At 38.3% G+C, this 25,832-nt stretch overlaps 1 long non-coding RNA gene across 1 annotated transcript; it reads right to left on the bottom strand.

Moving 5' to 3' along the window:
- Positions 1–1,163: 1,163 nt before the first annotated feature.
- Positions 1,164–24,475, bottom strand: LOC116793516. Its single transcript, XR_004359513.1, has 3 exons — positions 24,339–24,475; positions 11,581–11,588; positions 1,164–1,176 (listed from the first exon to the last, which is right to left on the bottom strand). It is a non-coding gene; the product is annotated as an uncharacterized LOC116793516 (long non-coding RNA).
- Positions 24,476–25,832: the final 1,357 nt, after the last annotated feature.

Genomic DNA, 25,832 nt, shown 5'->3' with positions numbered 1-25,832 from the left:
GCAAAAATATTTGCTAGTAGAACTTCTGTCTTTTCTTCTTCCAAGAAGTATTTTCTTCTAGGAAAAATACAAGATCTGTGCATTATAACAACAAATACAATGAGCTCTTCAGTACTCTGATATTCTAAGAGACTCAAAAATACTCAAGCACTCCTTAAAATGAAAAAAAAAAAATAAAATGAAAGTTTAAGCTCAAAAAGAAAAGGGATTTCTCTCTGAGTCTAAGCAGCAAACTGCTAGACTGTCTGCTGGCACTCCTGCCCTAGGCACCCATATGATCACAAAAAAAGGATGTGTTGGCTGCCTACATTCATGTCTATGTTTTCGGATGGAAGTCAGCCTGTTCACATATTGGTTGGGAGCTTTGGTATAGGAATGGGTGCCAGGGTATTTTGAGTTTAGATGGGCAACTTGCATAAATAACATTACCGATGCCATATAATTCACAGAAAGTCCTATGACTGTGCCAAAAAATCGTAACAGCAATCAAAAATATATTTTGCAGAAAGAATAGTCTGCTTTATACAGGCAACAGAAGGCAGGATATATCACACTGCAAAGGAGTAATTACATGGGAAGCCTACTTTTTCATCACTTGATTCAGTCCTGGAGTTGAACATGCTTAGAGATGTGTAAGTTTCCATCAAGCAGCAAATGTTTACACTGGGAAGCTGATTCACCCTCTCCAAACAACAATATTAGCTTCAGGTCCACAGCAGTATCTAAGGTCTCAGCAAGATTAAGGTGTTGGAGTCTCTCACATCATTGCACAGCTAAAGTCAGCTACCCTAAAACTGCAGGGATGAGTTTTCCTCCTGCCTCCTTGGAGGTACAGCAAAGAGGAACGGAGAGAAAATGAGCCACTTCCTCATGCTATGACACAACTGCATGTCTGTGAAAACTTCTCTTGCAATTGCGGTAGGGTTTTGCAGAAACTGGACCAGTTAATCACCCTTATTCTAATACAGTTCTTGACAATTCTGTTAGGAAGTTTATTAAAAGAATGCCATCAAAAGAAAGCAATTTGTCTAATACAGACTCTTGGAAAGGAGATTTAGTAGCAGAAGGAACTGAGCCACAGGATTTCAACCAGCTGGTTGAAGAAAGAAGGCTGTTGAGTGGAGAGCAGGCAAAAGAAGGAAGATGAATCACTTCAGATCTTAAATTGAATGTCTACTGGTATTTTAGTAACTGTTTTTTCACAGGCTAGAATTATTCTTTTTATTTGATTGGGGGATTTAGAGGAGAGCAAAATATTTGTTCAATAAAAATCATCAAAGAAATCTATGAACTGCAGTAAGTTAATACACGTGTATTTGAACTAAGCAATTACAATATTCACATGTTTATCTTTTTTTTTTCTTTGTTATTTTATATTCCTTCTGATATTTTGGTTCCTGTTTTCTCCTTTGCCTCACCTTCCCTGGAATTAGATGAGCTGAGGTTGAAATCTCCTGTCTTAGGTCGAGGCAGGAGAGAAATTAATTTAAAATATTAGCAAATTCAAGCTTCTGTCACTGAATATTTGCAGTTGCTATCCTCTCTCACTCTAGTTGTGCTTCCTTTTTTTTGTCATCTTTTCTGCAGTATGAAATCCCCATGGACTTTCTTAGCTGGACATAGCAGTATTTAAAACAATGCTGATCCTTACAACTTGACGTTTTGATCAAGTCCTGTACACCTAGTGCTCCTGAACAAGACTCAGTTTAGACCTTGAAGACTCAGTTTGGACCTTGAAGTCATAGTGGGATCACCCCAGTGGCTTACACTAGGGTGTACTCCAAGATCATGACAATCCACCCTCCTGACTTTAGTTGTCTTGGGATCATAGTCTTTTCAATCAGTAAAGACTAATGGCAGCCATTTTCAGAACTATCATAGATGCTTTTGCCAAAAAACAGAGTTTTAGAACTAAACAAATATTGAAGTCCTTCAGAGTCTTTCAGTAAAATTTTTTGTATTTATGCTGACTTTTCTAATTATTATAACCACTTTGCTACAGCATGAAGAACACAAATATTAAATGCAACTCTTCAACAAAGATGGACAAAAATAAAGTTTTATTTTATTAAATGGGATCATGCTAATCTCTGGGGCTTATTTGTTTGTTTGATTTTTTTACTGAAGCTCAGATAGTTAGTTTTGTTTAATAAATTTATTTTTCATAAACTACATGAAGCAAGTTCAAGGTTGTTTGAGGAAGAAGCATCTACTGATTTAGGAAAGAATAAAAATAGCTTTTGGTCTTATGGCCTTTTAGGTAGTTAGACATAATCAGTAGGACAGAGCTCAAGTCTTTTCCGGACTGATCCCAAAATTAATTAAAACAGCTTATCTACAAACACATAATTATGCTATTTATTTAGCTACAGGTTAAATTGTCCCATTTTTGGTGATAGAGATAGAGTAATTTTTCACAGCACATGTCAATTAAAATGTTTGACAACTGATTTGTCTATCTCCAAATCTTTGTACTGACATGTGATGTCTATCTTAGAGACAGGCTTATTGTAGCATAAGATTTATGTATCCTTATTTTGCATTTAATTGCTATGACACATCATAATCATAATGAGAAACCAAAACTTTAATCAGGCCTAGAAATATTTGAAAAAAAGCTCAAAATTCTAACACTTTTGCATGGGAAACTATGCACAATCTCCTAAGTGCGAACCAAATTAACATGACTGCTGAAGTTCCTGACTTACAGTCTGAATTTTGCATAATAGCTAATGTGTAAGTGCTTTTAGCAACAGACCTGCTGTTATTAGGAAGGCAAGAGGCACCTTAAAGCTACCTCTACTGCCAATAGCTGTATATCATTACTAGTGACAGGCTCCTCCGGTCCCGCAGGGATTTGTTGTCAGACTGAGTTGGGCTCAGAAGCTGGCACACTGTTACTGCTCTCTGTCTCCAGCTGATTTGCCTTCTGGATAGCTAAGGCTGCATGTGGTCATTGCAATGTCTTTATTTTTTTCCTTCTCCTTTTTTTTTTTTTTTCTGTAAAATAGACCAAATTAGGCCTGATGTATGTAGGCGAGCTCACAGGAAAACGCTGCATCTAAGCAGAGGAGAGCACTCCTTCCTCAAACAAAGCCTAGTACAGTTCTGCCGTGTTTCTCCCTGTAAAACCCAGTTGTGGAACCTAGAGTATGGGAGGCAACAGTATGAACTGCAAAGTAATTTAGGATGTGATTATTAAAAAATAAACTGTTGATTTCTTCCTGTAAATGAGAAGTCGCTGATAATAGCAATAACCTTTAGACACAAATGCATATGACGAAAGACATCTTTAATTAGCACATGAGATTTGTGAAGGTTGGTTTGATGGCATGACAAATCTGCATTACATAGTTAGTGTTTCGGGTTTAAAGTGAATATACTTAATCCACTTTTGCTCATAGAAGATAAAGAATGACTTGGGAAATTTGAAACTGAGAAACTCAGTTTTAAAACCAGGACGAGTTGATTACTCAAGCAGTTAGATAGTTTAAGTACATTGACTAGTACTATATGTGCTTGTCAAAATCAAGGTTGGTCAACACACATTAATCTCCTTCAGAGGTATAAACCCAAGACTTTCAGATATAATACAAAGGGACTAAAGTATACTTGATTTCAGCAAGGTATTTGATGAGATTCCACAAAACAGTTTTGAGCAGAAAGTAGTAAAATGCAAATCAGACTGTGGTCTTGAAGACAGATAACCAGCAAAGGAAACCCACACAACCCCCTCACCAAAACAGCAACAGCAACAATTCTCGAGTGGAGAACTTGGACTTCACATTGAGAAGGATGCAAATAAGGATAAGGCATGCCTCAAGTTTTACAGTCTGTAAAATGAACCTAATACCAGTGCATTAAAGCTGCGCGACATATTTATTTCTGAAGATCAGTGAACTTGGTAGAAGGGTATATTCTTCTTTCAGAGAGGATGAACCAAATGCACCTATCAGAAGAGGTTTTTCATGGAGGCTCCAAGGTTTATTCAGTAAAATAGTTTTGTGTCAACAAAGATCTATGATTTTTAATTCTAGTTTCTTTGAAGGTTATCAGTAGTTTGCCACTGAATGCAGCAAAAGCAGCATCTCTTCCAAATATCCTGTGGCCTCTTGCATAAGTAATTTAAAATTCAGAATATCTCACGTAAATGAAAGAACTTCTGGAAATGGCGTTGTTAGTATTAAGTAAAAAAGGATTAAAGCATTGATAGCAATTACATGAAAAAAATGCTCAATCCTCATTTGTTTCGATAAGCCTTAATCACATGTAGCAGACCTATTGGGCTTAAAAATTATTTCTGAGAACAAGGGCTTACCTGTATAAAGACTTAGTGTTCTAATCCTAGAACAGACTAAGGTCAAGAAAAGTATTTGTGAGCTTTCTGCTGCTGGATCTGTTCTGACTGCACTTAAGACAGGCAAAAGTAGAATCATGACTGTGGCAGATTAATTTCCTTCAGTACAAGTGAAAGGACTTTTAGACTTCTTGTGCTGTATTGAGTCTTGCAGCACATGGTTATTTTGTCTATAAGACTGCTCAGAAAAGAAACACTGTTTCTTTGCTTCTTATGATGGGAAAAATTTTGATCTAGCTATCCCTTTATATTCAGGAAAAAATAACTATTTTAGTTGGGTTTGGGTTTTTTTCAGTTTGTTGGGTGTTTTATTTACCCTTGAGTAAGAATCAGCCACAGAACATTGCCAACAAAAAGATGAAATATTCAGAAATGGAGGGAGCAGTGGCAGAGAATTGCATTAGAGACTGTAATCCAGTCTTAACTGTAACAGCTCAGCATTAGAGCCTTTCCACAGCCATGGCTATAGTATGCCATATTTTTATATTTTTTGTTTAATTTCCTTAAGCATATAGTGCACATTGATCTTTACTGTATTGAGTCTACTTTACTGTATCCCTTCTTCCTGGACTTAATTTCATTCACAAATACTCTAACTCCCCACCCCCATCCCAGCAGTGCAGAGGTTTGGGGAATGGGAGCTGTGGTCAGTTCATCACCATTGACTCTGCTACTCCTTCCTCCTCAGGAGGAGGATTCCTCACACTCTTGCCCTGCTCATCATGGGGTTCCTCCCACAGGGGACTGTCCACCATGAACTTCTCCAATGTTAGTTCTTCCCATGGGCTACAGCTCTTCATGAACTGCTCCAGCCTGGGTTGTTCCCACAGGATGCAGTCCTTCAGGAACATATGGCTTCAGTGTGGGTTCTCCATGGGGTCACAAGTCCTGTCAGCAAACCTGCTCCAGTGTGGGTTTCTCTCTCCACAGGGCCACAGACTGGGAGCCTGGTTCAGCATTGGCTTCCCATGGAGTCACAGCCTTTTTTCAGGCATCCACCTGCTCCAGCATGGGGTCCTCCATGGCCTGCTGGTGGATCTGTGCTCCACAGTGGGCTTCCATGGGCTGCAGGGGCACAGCAGCCTTACCATGGTCTTCATCATGGGCTGCAGGGGAACCTCTTCTCCGGTGCCTGGAGCACCTCTTCCCCCTCCTTCTTTGCTGACCTTGGTGTCTGCAGAGTTGTTTCTCTCACATATCCTCACTCCTCTCTCTTCCTTTGCACAACTTTTCCTCCCACTCTTCTTATATCTGTTATCCCAGGGCACTATCACCATCACTGATGATCTTGGAGCCAGCTCGCGTTGGCTCTGTTGGACATAGGAAAAGCTTCTGGCATCTTTTCACAGAAGCCAGCCCTGTAGTTCCCCCACTACCAAAACCTTGCCATGCAAACCTTGTCATGCATGCCTTGTTGCACAGTTACAACAAAATATGTCTGGAGCAGAAAATAAAAAGGAAAAGTTTCCAGCCACACTGTGTTAGTTTCAAGGTCTTTATTGTAGCAAAAAAAGAGAAAGGGGACCTAAGTATTTAGATTTTAGCTGCATTAGGAAATTTAGCACTGCACACCTGTCTGATCTAAACTAGAATTAGGGTCAATAAAGACAGCAGATAATTTTTCTACTGTGCTGCACAATAATAAAGGTTACTCTAAATTACTGTCACATTTGCCTAAAATGAATTTGTTCTTGACCTTTGCATTATTGAAGTTACATAAAAGCTTAAGAGGAATATATTCGTCTATGAAAACTTTTAATGACTGAATTATTATTTGTCCTTTTTCTTTTATCTTCAAATTTTTCTGTTTGGGTTTGATTGGTTGTTTTTTTCTAAAACTACAATTTATTGAAGTCATAGCAACTAGCAGCAGGGCAGAATGCAAGATTAGGTGCTAAATATAGTTTGGATTCACCAGCTAACATTTTACAGAAGCCCTCAGCCATGTGAACAAGCACATATTCTGGGGGCAGATGGACAACAGGGAAAGTTTCATGCCATGAAATACAGACAGACGTTGTGCAACTTCATCCTGTGATTATCTGTCTTTCCACCTCTGGTGCCAAAAGAAAGAGAAAACCAAGAAGGAAGATGAAAGAATAAGGAGAATAGATATGAGGTACAACATGCTTGACTTGAACCCGCTTGGGCGTGATTTTTGGTTTCCTTATAGCAGGATGATCAGTTAGACCGAAGCTCCACTTGCTCAACAAGGCTAGATGGGTTGAATTACTCATGCCTGTCTGTCATAATCTGGCTGTCCAACAGTGAAAGGAAAAGTCTATCCCAGCAAAGTCTCAAGAAAAATATCCTCAAAATTAATGTGTTTGTGTGTGTGTGTGTGTATGTACTCATTAAAACTGAAATAGAAATTACAAACACAAAATTCTGTTGCCTTTACTCTTGATCAGAAGACTTACCTTCTTATCAGGAAAATGATATGCAGCACCTACCAAAAATTAATTTTCTTTAAATAAATCCTCGAATAAAATGCCTGATGTTCTTCCAGTTCATTTTCTGTCTCCAGAAAACACTGAATAGATGTCTAAGTTTCTACCTTTTCAGCAGGAGTAAAGTGTGGATATAAATAACAGACATTGACTTGGGGAATTATAATCATGAGAGTGACAGTCTCGAAAAAAGAAGCAGAATAATTTTGCATAAGAAAATTATTTTTCAACAGGAGACTTAAAATAATGGGAGACTTTCCATTGGCAGTACTTGATTGCTTCTAAACTTATTGTGCATTTTTCAAAAGGAAGCAGAGATGTATTAATGAGTTCTTTTTGGTCTCAACCTCCTGATAGAGATTTTTCTTTAAAAGGTTTTTCTTCTTCCATTAACAGCCAGTGCATAGGTGAGATAATTTTGTATATAATGTAAAATTCCATTTTACTTTCCTGATACTCACTCCAGATAGCAAGCAATGGGGAAAATATGTGATTTTAAAACAATGTTGAAAGACAAGGGATTGGAAAGAGAAGGAAGAGGCAAGGAAGGGAGAAGTCAGGATGTCTATCATTTTGCCCTGACCTCTATATGTCAATTATGTGATTAGGCAGGAGACAAGCGGAGAAATCAGATGAAGTATTTATGGATCTATGGATAGGCTACACTGAGAAGAATGCTCTTCTTCCCATCCTCTCTGTAGATGTGCTGTATCTCAGAAGGCAACCTGGAAGTTAAGAAGGAAGAGATCGAGATTCCAGACCAGCTGAAACAAACAGGCAGAGAAAGATTGAAAACTGAGTGTGTCATTTTCTGGGTGGGCTTGGTTACAGAATATAATTACTTTAAATACTTCCGTGTGAAAAATATATGATAACTAAACTCTCTCACTGGCTTATGTGAGGGAAAAATAAAAAAAATCATGTTCTTTGTTACAAGTTTTCAATAATAACTACATCATATTATGGGGCAGATTTTCAAAGTTGTGTTCCAAAATGTAGCTGTGTAATGTCTCTTTAAAGTCAGTAAGACTTGTTTGGTTAAGACTCAGTGCATTGCTTTGAAAATGCACCCACCTTCTTTTTAGGAGGTGTAAAGCGATTTTTTATCCCGTCTTTGAAAAGTTTTTAGTTTTGTAGCAGACTTTTTTCTTTCTGCTTTTTATTTCACCATTTATCCCCAAAACCCTGTACTTGTTACAGAACTTTTTATATCTTAAACTGTATTTGCAGTATCTTTTCAGAGGGGCTGTTACTAAGAATACAGGATTTTTGCTCTCCTCAGTCACAGTCAAAGATTTTTGCCTCTATTTTGTTTCTCCTGTTAGCTTAGGGGTATTAGTCATGCTTTACTCCAAGGCAAATGTCTAAACTTGTTCCTGAAATGACTAACCATACTGTTAGAATAATGCTATTCATACTTTTGAATTTAATTGAGTTTGAATTGTTAAAGCTGTGTCAGCATTTTCATTACAAACCACATAATAATTGAGCAGCTACCAAAAAAATACCCAAGATACCAATGCAGTATAAAGTGTACGATGACATGAAAATGGTATGAAATTAAAACAGTCTGTACCAAGATAGGATTAATGAAAAATCTTCCTCTGCTCTACTTTCCCCCAAATTCCTCTTGCAGCAAATAAGATGATGTATTTCTCCCAGATTTTCAAATTTATCATATAAATAAATCACACTGTGCTTTTTTTGTGTGTGTTTTCCCCTGTATATTTGAAATGCACAGCAGCCATTTGCCTGGTTCTAGAGAAGATAATATAAAATTATAATGCCCCAATTATTCCACTGAGAACATTACTAATGAGGATATTTCCATAACATAAGGTGCCACAGAACTGCCAAATAAGAAGAAATAAGTTAGTGGATACTGTATAAATAAAGTGGAAAAAATATCAAACATTTGCATGATTTTTTAGTGCTTCATTTTAAAGTTAACATAAGGATATTTCATCTTACCATTTTAAACCCCTAATTACAGTTAGCATCCTTTGCCTTGGCATCTAAATCACAGTCTGATGAGACTTATTTTTATACAAGGAGACATCATACAAGGAAAGGTCATGCTCTACGTAATTCTGGCTTTGTTTTACTGCTTCAGCCTATCATAATATGAAATTTTATCAAACTCTAAACATATTCTTTTTTAACATATTTAAGAGAATAATTAAGGCCAAATATCATGTTACTTAAATTAAAGGCAGAGAACATGAATCATTCCTTTCACTTCTATATCAGAAATCTAGGGCAGTCATGATAGAAGTTGCAAAGGCAAAACACATTGCTCTTTATATGAAGGAAGAAAAACACCACATTTTTCAATGTAAGTTACTTTAAATATTACAAAACATTTGAAAATAATTCCTCAGCTGATTCTTGCAATGATAGAGATTAATGTGCATAGACTGGGAGTCGCTCTCTTGTCTGCACATTGAAAAAAAGTATTCTTCATAATCACAATTTCAAAAGTAACTGAGGCCCTAACTGGAACTGGTTTAATCAAGATATGGTGGAAACCAAGCATTCTGAAAGCCTATTTTTAAAATGTTTTTTCTGTTTTCCGGAAGTGTCTAACTCTCACAACAACTCCATGTAAGAGAAGAACTCTCTGACAACCAGTAATCTGTCTCAAAAACATGTACCTACTGCATTGTGATACACTCTGGGGACACGCCAGTCTAAGCTGGTGTGCAAGACCACCTTAAACCTTACAGAGATACTAACTTTGGTCCCCTGCTGCTGACCCTGCTTCCATGCATCTTATAAATGCCCACATGCAGAACAGGTTCTGTTTTTAAAGGGATACTTTTTTTATTTAGGGTGTCCAAAGATGAATTTAGTATTGCTAAAGCATTTCTTAGCAGTACCATGGAATTAGACACCTAGAGGCTTTTGCAAGTCCATTCAATAATGACATGCCTTTAGAACTTTCAATAATAGAAGCCTAAGTGACTTGCTCAAGTCACTTGAGTGAGTGAGTGATTGAGAGATTTCAGATGTCTCATGGATGTACGTAGTGACACTACTATGGCCAAAAGGTAACCAGTGATGTCACAGAAACCTCAGAAAACCTGCAATCTTCTGCATCAACAGCAGGAGACCAGGACATCAGAACTGGCAACAGATGCCTGTGCTTAGGCACCTGAATCACTGTCTCAAAGCCCATGGCGGGAAAGTGATGAGCCTCTTGTGTCCTCAGTACCAAATTCATTCTCAGTCATTGAGGCATCTTTCTTCATTGTAGTCTGAAATCTTCAGGACTAGCTAAAGGATACTGGCAAGTATACAAATGTGTTTTGAAAAAGAGTGTATCAACATCCGAAAGGCCCTAGGTCTGCTTTGGGTCCCCTATCAACCTGTCATTAGCCATTTGATCTCACAAGACCTGGTTTGTCAATTTTTGTCTTGGAGAAAATTATTCATAGATGTGAAAAGGAGTAGCAGAACGTATTCCCTACTAAGGAAGAAGCACACTTGCTAGGATAGCTAAATGGATCCTTCATTATTTCCACGAGAAGGAAGATAGTATTTATTTGGTGAAAGCTTATCAAGTCCCTCAATTTCTGCTGAAGCTCAGTAATTCCAAGTAGTCTTTTGTGTAGAGAATTTTAAACTCTGACTGAACTCTAATCTTGCACTACAATGAATAAAATTTTTATGTCTTCTAGCTACATTATGCATGAAAATAAAGGTGGAAATAACACTTAATAATGAAACAGCAGTGGGTAGCATGGATTTGATTACGGATTGAGTTTACATCATCTTGCTTGAGTCTAAACTCAATCTTTACCTTAGTGTATCAATGATTAGCATGAGCACCACAACAGCTGAGGAGACAGAAAGGGAGGCAAAGGTGTATATATATATATATCAAATCCAGAACATTCAAATGTAAAATATTTAGTCTTCAGCTCTTCATTATTCTACTGTAAATTTTTTCCAATAATCAAAGAGCTGTCAAAAGTGTTGCAAGAAATATATATCCAAAGTAGGCAATTCAGACCTAGAAAGCATAATGCTATATAAAGAATTCAATCAATATATGAGTAATAAATAGAGTAATATAAATCCAAACCTTGGTTTTATGTGATTTCTGAAAAATAATAAAGCTAAATTTATCACAGCATTTGACAAACTGTGAGGTGAGGATGAGGTTTCTGATTTATCAAGGCTCTTAAACATGCATGTAAACTCTGCACATTCTCAAGTCTAATTAATTTCTAAGTTAAGCACATGCTTAAATGATTGCACTATCAAAAGTAACACTACATTTTCCTTGAAATGTAAATTAAATGTGTCAAGTCACACAGGTTTTTAGTTACATGTTCTCATTCATGTTATTATTCTGGCTGAAGTAAAACCTGATGACTTCAGTTCCTATGGAAATAATAAAAGGGTGACTGTCCTTCACTACTAGAAGATACTTGATTTACCTTGAGATAAACTAGCAAGCTTCAGCACAGACACTTCAGACAAAGATAACAGCACAGCTCCGCAGCTCTGTACAACAGGTGCAGGAGAAAAATTCGTCCAACACTTCAGCTCAAGAAAACATGCATATGAAAGGAGTAGAGTTACAGTGATTTATATCAGATAAAGATCTTCCTAGCATTCTCTACAGAACATCTTGACTCAAACAAAATTATATGCAAAGGAATATTTTGCAAGAGCAAAATAATCAGAGAAACTATTAATAGCATAAGGTCTATTAAAATTGTTTAGATACACTGGCTTGGTTTCTAGACATAAGACAAACTATACATATAAATCTCTGTTTGAATGCAGAATTATCAACATATAGAAATGATTACTCTTCTGTTCATTGCAAATTGACATAATGGAGATAACAATTGTACTAAGTACACATATAAATGCAGACAATCAGACTCGTGCACTTTTATACACAGGCTATGGTTGGTACTTAAGGGAAAGAATGTGGAGAACATTTCTCAAACATATCTTTTGAAGGCAGAACTTCTAAGCTATCAGTAAGGCCCTCCTAAGATTAAAATGGTAATTTTATAAGTCTTTTTACCTCTTAGCTGAGGAACAGGTAATTATTTAATTTTTTTGAAGCCTGGTGTTTTAGTTTACATGAATTTCAGATCTGCAGATGACAGACATTTGATTTTTCTTTTTCCTGCTTGGAATTCCCCTATAAACCTTTGGAAACATTGCATGACTGTCCTATTGCTCTTAGACACATTTACATAACTGTTACACATAGCACCTACTTACAGTGCATAATAACAAGTAATTTCTATGTGACAGATTTTCAGGCAGTTTTTCACTTTTCTGTGGTGATTTCTATCCAGGGGCTACATCATATCCCTTTCCTTTCCTATGGGTTTTCAAGAACCTGTCAACACTGAGTAAAATCTTATTGCTGGGTTCTGTATGACTGTTCCCTGGATGAGATCCCATCACAGGGCATGGTTTTCCCGAAGTCTGTTCTCTCAGTAGAAACAGATGAAGTGATCACAAGGTAGAACTCATTCAGATGTAATATCTACAGTGAGATTTTTGCCACAAGGTTTCACTGAGAAACTGGGGTAGTGAAATCATCTGCAGCTATAGTTTCTCATCTGTAGCTATCGAGAAACTCTTTAGATAATGTCCTGCTTTTTGGAACATCCACGATCTAATTTATGCTAATTATAAAAGGACAACACCCATGCCTTTGACTGTACAAATAGTGAAAGGCACTACTGTATTACACAGGCAAAATACTAAAGACTAAAACACAAAAAAAATTCCTCACATTATAATTTTTAGAAACATTGATATAATGTTACAATATTTTAATCTGCACCAAGTGAGATGGTTGCACACTCTTATTATACTGGTGCACCCAAAGATCCACAAACAGTTGACAACAGATGAACTACTGGCATTTAATTTCCATAATCTGAGGGCAGAGCAAGTGACAATTAAGTAAAACAGGGCTGTGTGTACTCACAGATACAGCAAATGGTCATCTCAAGAGCCATAAAAAACTCTCAATGAGTGAAAATAGTTAAAAATGTTGCAACCCCATGAGCAATTTTCATGCAAATAACGGGGTTTTTTGTGGCCTCTTGCTTATATCAGACCATTTTAATAGTTTGGAAAGTCCAAGAAGCTAAGATTTCCCAGGCTGAAAGTTATCAGAAAAATATCTATCATGTTTGGATGACAAGATTACAGATATCAATATCCTTGCCACATTGTTCAGGTCAATTGTCGCTAGGGAAAGGGATATGAACTTTAGGGTAAACTCTGTGTGCACAAGGCACCCTGTAATTTTAAGTAAGACTGCAGATTTCTTCTTCTGTAACCAGGATGAACTTTCTGAAATTATTTTTTTCTCCCACTGGTGGCTCTCTGAGGAAATTCTTGTCTCTACAGAGGGCCAGAACACTCAGGGGGGTAGAAGTTCTTTAGTTTATATATGGTTTTTCTTGTAAGAAATCATCAGATTCACAGGATGTTAACATTTTATGCATTTGGGCAAGATTTTTGAGAAGAGCTGCAATAGTCTCACAAATGTATTAGTACTTAAGCAGTATAATGAAACCAGCAATTTTCTCATCACTGCCTTGAAACTATTAATTTAATCACTCTGATATTATATATCTCTATAAATAACAATAAAAACACTTTTTAAAGTAGATACATATTTTACATGTAATGAATTTGATTTTCTGGAATGAACTGAACCAACATCAGTTCCTTTTTCATCTAATCTAAATGAGATAAATCTGATTTAGTCTGAAATGAATCAATCAGCATGAGCATTATAAGTGCTATAGCCACTTATAATTTCCACAGAAAAGTAATATATTAATATATATATATAATTGCTTTATTGTATGATTATTAAACTACTTGTTGAAAAGAAAGTGTCAGACTTTGTGAAATATTACAAGACAAGAGACTTAAATTTAGTCCTGCAAAATGAAGTGACTGTACTGTGTCTTATGCAAGCATTCATCACTTCATAATTGAGGGTTATAGAAGAAAAAACACAGGGAAGATTTATGGTGCTATACTAAGTAATTTTACCTGTCAGATACTTATCTCAAAAGATATTCTCTCATGAGAAAAAAGACATTGTGATGAGAACAACAGCTTGATTCTGCTTGCTTGGCGTCCCTTATCTGGCCCAGCAACTGAACAGTTGTGCTATATCCCAGGAAGATTTTGGCTGACTTTTTTTGCTGCTAAATGGGTCTTTATAGCTTATTAAAATTGAAGAGCTCTCTAATTTTGAGGGGTAAGGGGGGTACAGTGTGTGTGTGGGGGGTTGTTGTGCTTCACATAAATTAGGTTTTTGTTACACCATGTGTAATTCAAGAGTGTATAAATCATGAGTGTATATTATATTGCATCCTATATGGGCTTGGGAAAAATGTCAGCATGTTCTCACTTGAAATGCTTATACTGCTTACTTGGTTCATGTCTTATTTCTTCTCTATTTTTCAGAGGGGTGAGAACATCCAAGATGAGTCTAAAAGTATGTGGAATTCTGCCCAAATTTCTTGTCCAACAAACCGGTATACTTCATAGTTAGAAAGCTTTCCTCCTCTGTAAGCCAAATACCCAGGACACCGGGGCTTTGCTTAGATCTGAAGAACTAGATGTTGCCCTTTAATTTGCCTTTAAGTATTTTCTTAGGGTTCAGATGATCTCAGCTGTGTCACAAGGCTGACTGATTTCTATCTCTTCACAAGATTACAATCACTGTAATTTACCAAAGGATACAATTTTTCCCATTTTAAAACCAATGAGAATTTTGGCACATTGTCTGCCTATTTCATTCTAGTATCATTTTAATTGCTGGGATCTGAGCCAGGAAAAGATCTGGAATGCTACTTTAGTGACAGTGGCATGCTGATATATTGTGGTATTAATCTCTAACTATAACTATAGAAATACTTATTTTTCTTCAAACTCTCTCTAACATATTTCTTTTCTACTCAAATTCCACTAAAAAAACCCCCTCCAAATTTCCTTTAAATGTGCTTCGCAAAAACAGGGGTCTCATTGTCTAAAAAGCACTATTTTTCTCTTAAATTATTGCTCCTTCTTTCTATATCTGGTCAATTTCTTTGAATTTGACAGTTGTTTCTCTTTCTAGAACTTTTGGGACATTGTTTTCCTAGATGATCTGATTCTAGTAAAACAAAAAAAAAGTGTTCTTTCTTGACAGGCTATTGCCCAAGTGGTTCATTTTTGTAAAGGAGCAGTTAAGCAATCTTGTACGTAGGCAAGCCTCCTTCTGCATGACCTACCAAGGTATTATATATCTCTTGTTTAGGGCATCTATTGTTCTTGAGAAAAAAAAGAATAAGAAAACTTCTATGTGGGGCTGTAAATCAATCACCTGAAAAGCTAGACCTAAATGCTGTAGATTAGTGTGAATCTAATTTTGCTCTTTTCCTTGTGCAGCTGCCTACTGTGTCTTTCACCCGCTTCCTTTATTTCTGGATGGAATTAATTTTCAACAGACTTCTAATACTGCATCTGAATTTATTAGAAAAAGCTTTCCTAAATATGCAAAACTTTTAAATAATCTAGTTATATTAATAACCACCAGCAGGGCTGTTGAAATGTGATAATGAACTTCAAGACCCAAAAGCGACTTCCATCCTTCCATTCAAAATGTGAAATAATAGCTCAACCATCTTCAAAATAGTTCTGGACAGCAGGTTTCACAGACTGTTACCACAAAATAACTAAAGGAGGTACAAGTATGAACAGCATGGCATGTCAAGGCACAAAACATCTTGTGCTATTCTCCCAGTGCTCTGAGCTTACTGGGGTTCACAGAATCACAGAATCAAAGAATATGCCGAGTTGAAAGGGACTCGTGGATCATTGAGCCCAGCTCCTGGCCCTGCACAGGACCATCCCCAAGAGTCACACCATGTTACTGACAGTGTGTTCCAAATACTTCTTGAACTCTCTCAGGCTTGGTGCTATGATCACTTCCCTGAGAAGCCTGTTCCAGCAGCCAGCCACCCTCTGGCTGAAGAACTGTTTCCTAATATCCAAAATAAATCTCCCCTGACACAACTTCAGGTCATTCTTTCTGGTCCTGTCCCTGGTTACCACAGAGAATAGGTCAGCATCTGCCCCCCCCCTTCCCCTCACGAGGAGGTTGTAGACTCAGAAAAAGAGCTTTAAATCACAGTACTCAAAAACTGCAATAACATCTAATGTTTTGAAAAAGACTGGTACTGCAAAGTTCACCTCAACTAAAAATGTTTCTAGAGCACATAACTTAGTAAAGAAATGTAAATAAATCTTTGAGATGTAAGAGGTCAGTCTTCCACATTTACTTGAGTTGAGTAGTAGCTGACCCTGCCAACTGTCCCATTGAAAAAGTGACATAAAAAAATGAACTACTGTCTGAAACTATCTGAAAATTTTTCATTCGGCTATGGTGAAGGAAAAGTTCATTGCAGCGTGCTGATGTGCACAGTGTTATGAGTCCTTCTTTAAAATTACTCCTAGAATTTGCATAAACTGCTAGTGCTTTCTTTGCTTTCAATTGTATAAATGTTTGATACGTTTGAGGAAAATTTCACACCATCATCGCTGGAATTCAGTGGTATATAAAAAAAAAAAGTGTTCTCTTCCATTGACTCTCATTGTCCACCCAAACTGATCATTGATGTTGTAGGAGAGACAAATAGATTTAACTTTTCAGTTGTACAGCTCCATGAGCAGCAGCTCATTTCCTCATGACTTCACTGATAGCAAAGGACAGAGACAAGGCTGGACGGTACTAAGTCCCAAGAGGCAGCAGCCAGGACTGTAACTGATGTGATAAAACTTCTTTCCCCTTAACAGTGCGTTGTCACAACTGCACATTGACATTTACTGCTATGATGACATATGACATCAAAATGAAGGAAAAGAAGCTTCCTGTTTGGTTGCAGAGCAGTCACATCATGATAATTGCTGGCCAATGCAAAAAAATCAAGGCATGCATCCAGGAATTGGTACATAAAGCTGTTAGCAGAGGGCTGTCAGATATGCATTTCACAGGATGTCGACAACTTTGCACCTCAGGGAACACACAACAGCCTGTGGAATTCCACTGGTCTCCACTTGGACCTCCACATAACATCTTTGCAACATGAAATAACAGTTAAAGAAAACTGACTTTAAAATAAAGACTCTTTATGAAAGCTACAGTAATATCTGGTCTTACCTAACCCCCAAAAAACCAATCTGGTAGCATCAAAAATTTAAATTTCAAATTATCACAAATTAAATCCAAATATGGTCTAAAACCCCTCAGTGTTTTCCTAGGGATTTCATTTGTTAAATGATATACTAGAATGTACCAGAGCAGTTGTATTTAATAAAATTGAAAGTTATGGAAAAGGTAGATCTGAAATTTCCTCTCTCTCTCTTTCTGTCTTCCTCATTATCCAAGAACAAGGAGGTATTCAATAACATTGAAGGTGAATTATTGCAGTATGTCTCCATCAGCAGGGTTTCACACTTTCAGTAGCTATAGAGAAAACTGAAAGATAATGGATAAAGAAAGAATTTTAGAGTTATTAAAAACAAATTTTAAACATATAGAAGATAATGCTATCATTTTCTCTTTTGAGGAAAGAGCGTTCAAAGATGACCTCAGCTTTCTAAATGAATCGGGTTTAGCACTCTCTTACAATTGTTGGACTTTTATATGTTAAGAGTTTGTTTGTGAGTCCTGAGTGCTTCAGTACTGTCAGCTCCTGCCCACAGCAGTTTCCTAGTTCTTAACAGAACAGCTACAGCACAGCTAGACGCACTTGGGATGCTTTGTACTGCCTTGCCAATGTGCCTTGTGGCCTGCCCCAGTGAAAGAAGTATTATGAGTCTGAATTGCTATTTATTTGAGTTCAGATCTACTGCCTGGTGAGCTCATCTTTCTGCTGCACAGACTGGAAGACGAGCTGTCTCCAGCAGTCATGTTCAGGTGTCAGCTGAGCTTGGCTTTGTCCAGTCTTTACTTCTGATACGGTCAGCAAATATCACCTCTTCTATGATATCTAGTATGAATTAGGATTTTTATGTAGACTACCAAAGGAATTTCAAAAAGCAAAAGATCTCTACCAAGATCAAACTACATCTGATTTGGACCATCATGAGAGTGAAATGTCCTGAAGCAAAGATCCTGAACCACCCAAGCTTGCACGTTTAAGCCCTCTATTCAGCAACCATTTATCCAGTGTCTGGTGTGTTTGGGTTTTTTTCTCTCAGACTTTAGGAATTATTTTATGTTGGTTTCCAACTTATTTTTAGTCTACGTCAGCATTTGTATGGCACTACTTGAACCAGGGCACTCTGCACAGAATGCCTTTAGAGGGTTTGAAATGAAGACCAGAGAACATAGCAGAATACAGGCAGATAATCTGGAAGAAGCATTTACTACCTTGTCAGAGCACGGTGGGATTTCTCATATAAAATATTTCAGGATACTTTTACCTCTTTCAATGCCAGTTTTCTGAGAAATTGCACTTTCAGAGTATATTTCTTTTAGTCTGTACTGCTACTGCTAATGAAAACTGAATTATGATGAGATCACTAACCAGTAACAGCCAAAGATTAGTAAGAAGGTTGTGCAGCTCAAGGTTTGGCATCAAGGAGTTTGTCAGGAGACATATTCATTACATACAGTAGAAAAAAAAAGTAATTTCACTAGATTTTAACAGAAGAGACACTTTTTGTTGTTTTTTTTTTTTGATTGCTGAGATCCTTCAAGACCTAATGCAAATATCTACAGTACCCAAAGTTCTTAAAAAATTACAGACCTAATTTTGCAGTATTACCTTCCCTTATTTCCCTGGACAACCTTTTACTTCAGATACCCAATATCTGTAGATTGTATTACAGATCCTTCAAGAAAAATAATTCTCTGAACAGCATTAATACAACATGCAGTTTTGTTATTGTATTATAAAATAAATCAGGAGTATATTGATTTCTAAAGCAGATGTGTATTAAATAGATATATTTGTGTTCTTTCTCTGAAGAAATTGAAAATGCATTTTTTTTTAGCTAAGGAAATAGAATACTGAATCCAACAGCTGTTTTATGGTGTACCATACTTAAAACACTTGAATATAGAGAAAAAATTGTTCACTAGTTATTTTTGACATATTTACTTAATTCAAACAGAAATCTTTGAAAATATCAGTTTACTTCTGCAGAAGGCTTCACCAAAAGATAAATCTAAGATATAAAAGATCACCCTTCTAAAAAAATTCCCTTCTTTTCACTTTAATCTTTCATTCAACAATCTTTGTATCCCCATATGCTTGAAGCGAGGTAGCAGGACTTTGCTGTACTTCAAGCTAAGATGCAAGGCTAGGAAGATGAACCAACTGATCATTCACGTTTCTAACTTGATGGAGTGCTTCCTGCTGTGTTAATGATTGGAGGAAAAGTAAAATAAAAAAAAGCATTAAGCTGTGATTATGAAATACCTTTCTGGTAGCCACCTCTACATTTTACTCCTAACCCTCATGGTGATATGGTCTGATCATATATGAGTACACACAAATGATTTAGGCTCTGATTTTTGCTACAAGGACAAGTAAGATTTGTAGCCAGTTTAGTCTCTGAAGGAGTTCAAGCTGTCACAGACCTGATGGAAAACCTTAATTCACAAGAGAGTGCTTGTGACTCATGCCTCTGTCGAGTGCATACATCCACTGACACCAAACAGCTTGTGCCCAGGAAGGCAACCTGTATCTTACAAGTATTCTCAGCATTGTAAGACTCTCTAGTTTCTTCCAGCTGCTCCTATTCTTAGGCTTAAGCTGACACACACATCTTCACACTAACTTGTAAGTTTGTTCTCAAATTCAGTGGATTAGAAAAAAATGAGAGGAAAAAGCAGAAGGATATTTAATGAAAGAGGAAAACCTGTACGGATGGAGAAGACAATAGCTGGTGCAGGAAGAAATACTGAAGACAGTTGACAAGACAGATGATGTGACTAAATTGGGCACTATTCAGTCACTTGGTCATCACTGCTGCAGGCATTTCAGAGGGAAATATGAGCATTAGGGACAAATCTTGTAATGGAGACAGCTGCTCAAAGATTGCAATGTCTGGCAGCTTTGATAGCCTAAGACTACAAGTTCCAGAATAGACTATTCAACCAATTTTATTTGAAATACTTCCTATTAACACACAATTCTTTGTGCAGTGCCTTCTCATTCAGACACATGGAATATATAAGCCCCAATGATAAATGAGAAATGCTTTGTTTTCCAGATGCATTGAATACATAAGGTTCTTTTGAAAAGAAATAAGCACATGGACTTTATTCCAGCCTTCATACTAAGCACTGTGATGATGATGCCAGGAGGTTTATAAATGTTAAAATAAAATGCATCAATAGCAATCCAGAGCTTTTACAATCATACATATTGTGCCCAATCTCAGAGGGCAAGGCCATTATGGACTGAAAAGGGATGATGATTGGAAGTGGAGTATAAAGCAGAAAAATCATACTCTTCAAAATTTTGACTACCACTTCAATTTCATTCGACTCCATGGGATGTTTCATTTTTTTAGAAGATCTACATAATTAGGAAACAGAAAAGTTGACACCTTTCACCTTGCTGCAGCCTGATAACAAGAGTTGTTAGGAGTGAACACTGTGATGCATCTGCAGAGGTGCACAGTTATAGCTGAAAATGTCACAGTAGTACCTCTGCGGCAGCAGAGATAACAAGACCCTAAAGCCGCATACATTTCCTAGGGGTTTCCTGAGGAATACATGTTAGTTGTTCATTTTATGCCCCTTCTGACACCAGTAGCCTGCATTATCTTAAAAATTGGCACCGTAACAGCACAAACTTTTCTTCCAGGGAATGGAGCAATTTTTGTGTCAGAGATCAGCATGTACTACAAGCTGCTCTCAACAATAGAATTGTGAGACCAAAAACAGGACAGATGCCAATATGGAACTTCTACCTTTATGGGTTGCAGATACCTTAACTTACTGTCAAGCTGAATGACAATTTTGTTTCTGTCATAGCTTTAATTTCTATCAAAATAAGCAGATTTAAATGAGAAAACTAAGCAATCAGATGTAAGTTACCAACTCTCTGTCATAATTCTAGAGAGATTCCAAAGATTCCATAGGCAGTATTGACAATGATCCAAAACTTGCTTATTAGGTAATACTCTATAAACTTTCACTCTATCCTCCAAAAATTACTCTTGCTTCCTTAGTGCTTCTTCATTTGGGAACAAGATCAATCTATATCCTCCCTTGCCGTGTTTATAATCTCCTCAGAGTTAATTTCTTCAAGGAAACCAAAATGTTGTCCTGATTGCAGGTAGAAATGTATCCCTTTTTGAAATGAGTACAGCAACTTACCCATCAGCCTGTATCTGGAGGCAGGTTCATTTACTGATGCAGAAGAAAAAGGTATTTGACCTTCACTGGAGATATGTCTACCAGACTATTCTACCAACTTCTTTCCAATGTTGGTGAGGTTTTAACTTTTTAAGCGTGGACTAGCCATGTTTTAAGGCTGTGCATGCAGTCTCAACAGTAGCTCAGATTTCTGTTTTCACAAATCAAAGGAAACAAAGGTGTCTGTATTCAAAATGAACAGGGTTATTTTGTTTGGTTTTGGTTGGTTGGTTGGTTTGGGGGGATTTTTGTTGGTCTTATTTCAAATCTAAGTCTTTCTTTTTGATAGTACAGAAGGAATGTACTATTATTATTATTATCTCAGTGTTTATAATATAACAACAATATGCAGATCTTGTCTTCTTTTGCTTTTACACTCTAGATCTCAAATTACAAGCAAATCAGGATTACAGGTTCTATTTAATAAGTTGAGGCATAAGACATGAGATGGTACAACCAAAATCATGGGTAAAGTACTGAAAAATTCAAAACTGCCCCAAGCTCTCCAACACCCTAACCTGATACCATACCTCTAACTACCCTTTCTCCTAATATTACCCAGCACAAATATTATGGTTTAAAAATTCATCAACACAACAAAGCTTATTTCAGTAGAAGCTTTATTGTTTCCTGTTGTCTGCCAGCTGCAGCAAATACTGTAAGTCCTCCACAGTCAAATTTTCATTTCTCAAATACAAATGAGCTGGTCTGCCCCAGTGCAACTGACAGTGTCAGACATGAGAGACATGTCTGACATCTTGACTTGTCTGACGTTTACTTCAATAGAAACTCTGTGAGCAAATTATTCCTTTTTTTTTTTTTTTTTTCAGATTAAACTGTTGGGGCTGCAAGTCTTTATTTGGGGCTGAAAGTCTTTATTTTTAGGTGTTGATCAGAGCAGACATCAGAAATAAAGACTTGGTATAGACTTCTAATGACTGGCTTTAATAGAATACCCCAGCTGTATGTGAAGAGTTGTGTATGGTATTTACCAGCTGTCAGTGTTTTCATCCCTCTTATCCATTTACAGGAATCTAGCAATTGATGTTCAAGAACACTAATTTACTGCACTAATAACACACAGCACTGCATTGCACTGGGAAACCACTGACTTTACAGCATTTCACAAAGGTCGTTTAACGGATGGGAAACTGAAGCACATAGAAAAAGTGACTTACCCAAGAGAATCTCAAAGATGCAGAATAAGACATAATGAAATCCAGATCTCTTGACTTCCAGGCAAGACCACTAGTCATTAGGCCTACTGCAAAACTGGTGAAAATATGAGTTTATTCATCATGAGTTGTTAACACAAATGCAGCTATTTTTGTTAGTATTTTTAAGCTGTGAGGCGCTGTAGCACCATCAACTTTGCTAGCTTCTCTGGTGATGTAAAATTCAAATGAAGTTACCTCTTTCCGCTGAACAGAAAACACTCAATTTTTTTAATTTTTTTTTAATATTAGCCTGTATGCCAACACAACAGCTCAAAACAGATAGCAGCAGGTACAGCAAAGTCAGAAACGGGATACAAGTTTCTCTTAAGATCTCTGTTCACATAGCTGTGAAAATAACCCATACTTTGAAAACAAAGACACCTCTTGTGCCACAGCTCGTGGGTTGGGAAAAGGAAAGGGCACTGCAAGGAAGGGCTAGGGACACAGTCGAGGTCGGTGAAGCAATGCCAATTTATTGAGGGAAAGCTCGGGCTTATATAGGGTAACTTGGGGGTTGGACTCAGGCGAGGGGAGGAGAGAAGGATTGATAGGTAAGGGATGGTTGAGATTGGATGGTATAATGAGGTAGGGTGGAGACTTCGGGTAACCGGGGGAAAGGGCCAATGAGAGCTACCTCTGCACTGCGGCAACCAGCAACCAATCACAGGCAGAGGAGCGGGAAAGCAGGGGAGTAAACAACTTTAGGCGGGAAAACAGTGAGGGGAAGAGGGAGACAATATGGAGGATTTGATTTTTAAACAACAACTGGGGGAACAAACACACAGATAACTTTACAACCATACACTGGGGGAAACTGCAAATAACCGGGGATAATAAAGGAAACAATCCAGTTCAGTGGCAGCTTCTGAGGGCTGCAAATGTCTATTTCAGTGTAGCCTTTTCAGGCTAAAGTGTCCATCCGGGGGTAAACAGTCTTTTAAGATTCATAGACTCTCCTCCACGCCTGGAACCGTTCCCATTCCTCTCGTAGTTGGTGGTTTTCGTCCCCAACATCTCCCCCTTCTTTGTTTTTAGAGGCCGCGGCGACGTTGGCACTTATGGTTGAAATGAGGGACTTGCGAATAAAAACAATGAGACAAGGTAAACAGGTACATAATAAGAAAATAACTGAAAGGGCAAGGATGCACATTATTATAATTTTTTTAGACCAATTAGGCAGTGTCGGTATGTTTAGCCAATCGAAAAAGTCTCCTAAGTCTCCTTCTTTGTCCTTGTGAATGTCTCGGATCAGGCTCTTGAGCTGGCTGATGCTTTCGTGAATCGATTGAGCATGATCCGAGAAATTCATGCAACACATCCCCTCAAACTCTTGGCACCCGTGCCCGTGTGCCAAGAGCAAGAAGTCGATGGCTGCTCTGTTTTGGAGACTTACTTCTTTCAGTTTCTGGGTGTCTTCTAAAAGGCCCTCTATCGCCTGGGTGGTGGCATTCGCCTCCTTGGTCAGCCAGCAACCAAGGTGGGTCAAAAGTGACAAAGCGTGCGCTGTACCAATCCCAGGGATAGGGAAAGACGCCCAGAAATTCTTCATTCGCGACCAGATGTGGATGTTGGAATCGCAGTCTGCTGGGAAGGGTAGAGGAGGTGGCATCGTCACAATTCCGGCACCCGCATGTGGTATGGCGTACACAATTGGAGACTGATTTTGAATTTGTTTGACTTTAGGAGGGGTGGTCTGAGGCTTGGGTGACTGAGGTTTGGGTTCCGGAGGGAGCCTCCACCCATCCACCTGCCTCTGAACGTTTGGGAACCACCCCTGGCGCCGAATTCGATTTTTTAGTTTTGGAACAGCTAATTCATTCTCGTTTTGGAGGGACCTTTTAATTTGGATTCTAGGAAGGATCGCCAAATCGGTTAGTTGAAACTTCGCCGGGTTGTAAAGGGCCAACTTTCCTACCGTGCAGGGACCCCCTTCCGGGTAGGCCCGAATACCAGGCCATGCCCGATCTCCACACAGCAGGAAGTATCCCTTTGGCAGGCGCATGTTCCGAGGAACATGCTCTGTGGGGATGGTGGTGACAACAGACCCATTACACCACGGCGAAGCGGTCCCTTGATAGAGGGGTTTCGAGGGGGTAACGTTAAAGGGAGTAAATAAAATGGGTTGGGTGTACCGATGGAACATAATACAGGCAAGGGTAGGGAGAGAACCTAACAAATCAATCTCTTGAAAGGGGATATCAACGAAGGTGAGTGCCGCGATCGCCTGGGCCAGATTGGGGGAGTTGAGGGGCATCGCCCCACGGGATCTCGTCTGGGAGACGAAGGCGCCCCAGTCCCTTGGTGTTATAGGGACTCCCACGAGGCATGTCCTGAATGGACTGCCTGCGCTAGCCAAGGACAGACACAGGGTGTCCGTGCCCGTTGCCTTGGCCAGCGTTACCCATAAGTTCTCCTTGGGTTGGTCCATCCAGGGCCTCAGTGGGATGGGCGCGGCGAGAGGAACGGTCCTGGTAACGATGATGGTGGCGGCGTAGAGGAGGATGGTCGTCGGTCTCATGATTTCGTTTCTTATGATTCCTGTCCTTGTGCAATTTTAATCCTTCTGGCTGGGACCCACTTTGGTCCTTCTGGACCTGCAATACAAGCGTAGCCCTTCCCCCAGGTGATTAAGGGGAAAGGGCCCGTCCATTTTTCTGTGAGTGGGTCCCGATACATGATTTTGGCTTTTTGTGATGACAATTCTGGTGGGTTCAAACTCGTCATAAAATGTTTTTGTGCTGGACTTCTGTTTACGTGAGTGTTATATTCCTCCAGCAGATTCAAAAAATTTAAAACATACATGACTTTGTCTAATCGTTCTTGGGGAGTCAGGCCCATACTCCCCCTTTTTTGTTTTTTAAGTAAATTTTTGATATTTTGGTGGGCACGCTCTACTATGCCCTGTCCTGTGGGATTATGAGGGATCCCGGTGATATGGTGCACCCCCCATTCTTCAAAGAACCTTTTCGTGTCTGCAGACACATAGGATGGTCCGTTGTCAGTTTTTACCTGCTTCGGGACTCCCATCCTTGCGAATGCAGACAGAAAATGTTTTTTGACATCACGACTCTTTTCACCAGAGTGCGCGGTGGCTACAATCATTTTGGAAAAGGTATCAATTGAAACATGAACGAATTTCAATTTTCCGAATTCTGAGATGTGTGTCACATCTGATTGCCAAATTTCTAACGCCGCCAAACCTCTGGGGTTGGTACCTTCAGGGGCAAGCAGTGTGAAATTTTGACAATCAGGACACGTTTTTAGGATTTCTTTGGCTTGAGAAATTTTTAGACCGAATTGTTTGTGTAGCGATCGCACATTCTGATGAAAAAACTCGTGTGATAATTTCGCCTGTTGGTACAAATTTGGGGTGACTA

The sequence above is a fragment of the Chiroxiphia lanceolata genome, chromosome 1, assembly GCF_009829145.1.
Source record: "Chiroxiphia lanceolata isolate bChiLan1 chromosome 1, bChiLan1.pri, whole genome shotgun sequence".
Lineage (NCBI taxonomy): Eukaryota > Metazoa > Chordata > Aves > Passeriformes > Pipridae > Chiroxiphia > Chiroxiphia lanceolata.
This window is presented reverse-complemented; position numbering and strand designations above follow the sequence as displayed.